A 4,919-nucleotide genomic window follows, 5' to 3' on the forward strand; every position below is an offset into this window, starting at 1 on the left:
GCCCTAATCTATCCAAAATGCTGCTATTAGAGTCACTTTTTTACTTTTCTCAAAGACCTTCAAAGCCAGTCCCACAGCCTATAGAACATATTATGAATTATTTTTAGCATTTTTTTAAAGCTTTTCATGCTCTGGAAAGGATCCCCTTTTGCTGTTTCAATTTCAACCACTTGTTCTCGTACTTGGTATGTTGTAGAATAATGCACAATAATTTTCCAGAGCTTCTCTGCTGATACATTTGCTCAAGTCTATTATTCCAGTTAGAATGTCTTTTCCCTTACAAACTTGCTTGTTATAATGGATTTAGCCCTCAAAACTCAGCCAAACACCATCTTCTTTTTAAAGTCTTTTCCCTATCTCATTAGCTAGCAATTCATGGGTTTGATTTGTCCTTGCACAGGGCACTTAAATTCTAAGTAGCATTATGGTTACCTCTGCTTCTATACCGATTACAGTCTCCAACAAGACAAGAACTGAATTTTGTTAATATTTTAATCACAAACAATTCCAAGCAGGTTCCCTTACACATGGTCAGTGTTATATAAAAGTATGTTGAATAGAACTGACCAATGAGGGAGAAATGTATTAATCACTTGTCATAAGTATTCACCGAAAACTTCCCTGCCTCCTGATTGTACTAAGTTACCAAATCCTAAAAGTGTGTCTACTTCAATCTAAAAGTTTTTAGCAGATGAAGAACCTGAGGACCAGATAATTCAAGTGATCTGCTTATCTTCACATAGTTAATTAAGCGCCTAGAACTTAGATATGCAAAGTTCCAGCCCACTCTTTCTATTTTACCAGGCTGCCCGTCTGTGAGTAAGTTGGAGTTTAGATCAAGTTTTTGACCTTGGAGTAATTTCATGATATTAGTCGTAAGGATATTTTCATTATCTGCACCACCATTAAGCAACACAGTATCCAGTTTCTATGTTATTTTAAGGGTTTAGAATTGTACATCTAGATCAACCTAGCAAATATATCTTACAAATGTTTAAGAAGAAGTGGAGTTATAGGAATAAGCCTTCCATAAGCATTTTCACTTAGGCTCTTTTCATGGCTTTTCAAAACATAGGCTTTTAAAAAAGCGCAACTGTTATTATTTCTCATTTGATAATAATGCCATGAAGTAAGAAAAATATTCTCATTTTTCAAATGAAGAAAAAAAGTCTTAGAGATTTTAACTGACTGCTAAATCATATGTAGAAACATGACTTATACTCAGGTCTGTGGGTGTTGTGTAAAGGGCATTGTATTTTGCAATAGAGATCCTTGTTTTTGCCATTATCGTTTTTTAACACAGACTGTCACAATGATACATGTGCTTGTGGGGGTTTATATCTAATTCATTTTGCTGATAGTAGTTCTAAGGGATTTGAAATATCAAGAATAAGGTAGAGAAAGGTAGTTACATTTTCCACGGAAGATATGAATTAAAGGAAGGTTGACTGTATTCTGATTTATTTGGGAATGTTAAATGATCTTGGTGAAAATTCTACTTCTATGATGGGACCTAACAACTTATTTTGAATTTTCATTTAGTGTACTCCTAAGTAATGAGCACATAGAGAAAAAAAGCAGAGTTATGAAAGATATAAATGTATGTTACACTAATTTTTAAAATGTTCATGTATAGCTTTCATTTGCTTTGAGTGAAAGACAATATGGACAATGACGAGAAAAGCTTATTCCTGTAAAGTTGCCCTTCCCTTAAGCATTCTGAAATATATTTGTTAGATTAATGTGCATCTAGTTGCACACCTTTAAATGAACATCGAAACTAAGCACTGGGCATCCAATTACAGTAGCCATTATAGTTCTTATTATTATTGCAAAAGTAGTATTTTGCTTTTTATTATGTTTTCTTTCTCCAGACAATAGATTGCTTTTCCAATAAAAGAACAATAGCTGACAAATAGCACACACTAAATATGTGAATGAAGGAAGGAATATAATTACATTTTAAATAAAATATATAGATGCTGCGTACCTTGTATTTTTCTCTCTCCATGATTATACTTCTTTTAATGAATTACCATTCACTAAAAGTTATTTAGTTATTTTTACATGCGTGGTGGCTATGTGAGTGTGTGTGTGTGTGTGTGTGTGTGTGTATGTGTGCGTTTCCAATAAAGCATTTAGACACAGGTCTTCTATTGAGTGCTATGACTACCAGAGATTTGGAAATATCTTTTACATGAAATATACCTATATCTTAGAGAATGCATATTTTTGCTTTGAAATTCTAGAAAACAGTCTCTATAGCACTCTATAACTGGAATTTTCTAGACATGACAAAATGATAGTATTGGTTACAGACAAGATAATATAGTTTTTTTATACAAAAAATCCAATTATACTAATATTCAAAGTTTGATGGGAGAAGGAAAGAAAAAAGACATTTTATTATTTAAAAACTGAAGCATTTAAACTTAGATTAAATTTTAAAACATAAATCTCACATCTTAAAAATCAGTGAAAATTCATGAATAGGAAATAAGCTTGCTCTTCCTTTTCTTCCTTAAAAGAGCCTAACTTTCTCACTCTTTAACAATAGATGTGGTACATTGCTGCTCTAAGAATTCTTCCTCTGTCTAATGGATTTCTAAACTGAGAACCATTGGTTTTTTTTTCCTTCCTTATGTCCTTTACCTTTTTAAAATTTCATATACATAAATTATTTGAGAGAATAAACCAGAAGGTTTTACTGTGGTAGTATTTACAGATTTAGATAGATTACAAGAGGCTATGAAAAGTAAGTACTTACGTCTCCTTTATTAAACAAATTGAAGCGTTCCACATCGATGTATCCTAGAAGAAGTTGGGTCTACGAAGCTGCTAAAATGATTTTTATAGTGACATTGAGTCATGGGCCAAATGGTGACTGGATAACATGCTAATTTTACTCCTGTAAATGGGACACATGAAATGAGACTCACAGACTTGGAAGAAAGAATGGAGAGAATGCCATCAGCATGCACAGGAGACTTCTCTCTAACATGAGTGGTATGATTTCTTTTAAGTTTAAAAAGCAAGAAAGAAAGAGAAAGAAAATTCTTCCTGCCTCACTGTTATAGATACAATTATGTAACTTCTCAACTGTTACTATATGAAATCATGCGATGTGTTAAAAGCCCTCGAGTTACTATATGTTTAGTGCTTGGTCTATGTCAGTGTTTCTGAATTGTTTTGGTCTCAGATATCTATTATATTCTCAAAAATTATGAAGAACCTCAGTGAGCTCTAGTTCACGTGGAATAAATCTACCAATATTTACCATATGAGAAATTAAAAAACTGAAAAAAATTAAATATTTATTAATTCACTTAAAATACTAATAATAAACCCATTACATATTTACATAAGTGTTTTTAATGAAAATGAAATATATTTTCCAAAGCAAAAAAAAAAAAAATAGTGACAGGAATGGCATTGTTTTACATCTGCAACTCTCGGGCTTAATTTTGCAAATGTCTGGCTTAATAAAAGACATCTGGTTCCTCATATTTGCTTCTCCATTCGATCTGTCTCAATATGTTGTTTTAGTTGAAGTGTATGAAGAAAATCCGGCCTCACACAGATTTTTTTTTTTTTAAGTTGGAAAAGTGGGGAGAATTTTAATTACTTTTTTGGAGAATTGAATTGTACATCTAGATCAACCTAGCAAATATATCTTACAAATGTTTAAGAGGAAGTGGAGTTATAGGAATAAGCCTTCCATAAGCATTTTCACTTAGGCTCTTTTCATGGCTTTTCAAAACATAGGCTTTTAAAAAAGCGCAACTGTTATTATTTCTCATTTGATAATAATGCCATGAAGTAAGAAAAATATTCTCATTTTTCAAATGAAGAAAAAAAGTCTTAGAGATTTTAACTGACTGCTAAATCATATGTAGAAACATGACTTATACTCAGGTCTGTGGGTGTTGTGTAAAGGGCATTGTATTTTGCAATAGAGATCCTTGTTTTTGCCATTATCGTTTTTTAACACAGACTGTCACAATGATACATGTGCTTGTGGGGGTTTATATCTAATTCATTTTGCTGATAGTAGTTCTAAGGGATTTGAAATATCAAGAATAAGGTAGAGAAAGGTAGTTACATTTTCCACGGAAGATATGAATTAAAGGAAGGTTGACTGTATTCTGATTTATTTGGGAATGTTAAATGATCTTGGTGAAAATTCTACTTCTATGATGGGACCTAACAACTTATTTTGAATTTTCATTTAGTGTACTCCTAAGTAATGAGCACATAGAGAAAAAAAGCAGAGTTATGAAAGATATAAATGTATGTTACACTAATTTTTAAAATGTTCATGTATAGCTTTCATTTGCTTTGAGTGAAAGACAATATGGACAATGACGAGAAAAGCTTATTCCTGTAAAGTTGCCCTTCCCTTAAGCATTCTGAAATATATTTGTTAGATTAATGTGCATCTAGTTGCACACCTTTAAATGAACATCGAAACTAAGCACTGGGCATCCAATTACAGTAGCCATTATAGTTCTTATTATTATTGCAAAAGTAGTATTTTGCTTTTTATTATGTTTTCTTTCTCCAGACAATAGATTGCTTTTCCAATAAAAGAACAATAGCTGACAAATAGCACACACTAAATATGTGAATGAAGGAAGGAATATAATTACATTTTAAATAAAATATATAGATGCTGCGTACCTTGTATTTTTCTCTCTCCATGATTATACTTCTTTTAATGAATTACCATTCACTAAAAGTTATTTAGTTATTTTTACATGCGTGGTGGCTATGTGAGTGTGTGTGTGTGTGTGTGTGTGTGTGTATGTGTGCGTTTCCAATAAAGCATTTAGACACAGGTCTTCTATTGAGTGCTATGACTACCAGAGATTTGGAAATATCTTTTACATTAAATATACCTATATCTTAGAGAATGCATA

This window comes from Propithecus coquereli, unplaced genomic scaffold, assembly GCF_000956105.1.
Source record: "Propithecus coquereli isolate 6110/MARCELLA unplaced genomic scaffold, Pcoq_1.0 Scaffold8, whole genome shotgun sequence".
NCBI lineage: Eukaryota > Metazoa > Chordata > Mammalia > Primates > Indriidae > Propithecus > Propithecus coquereli.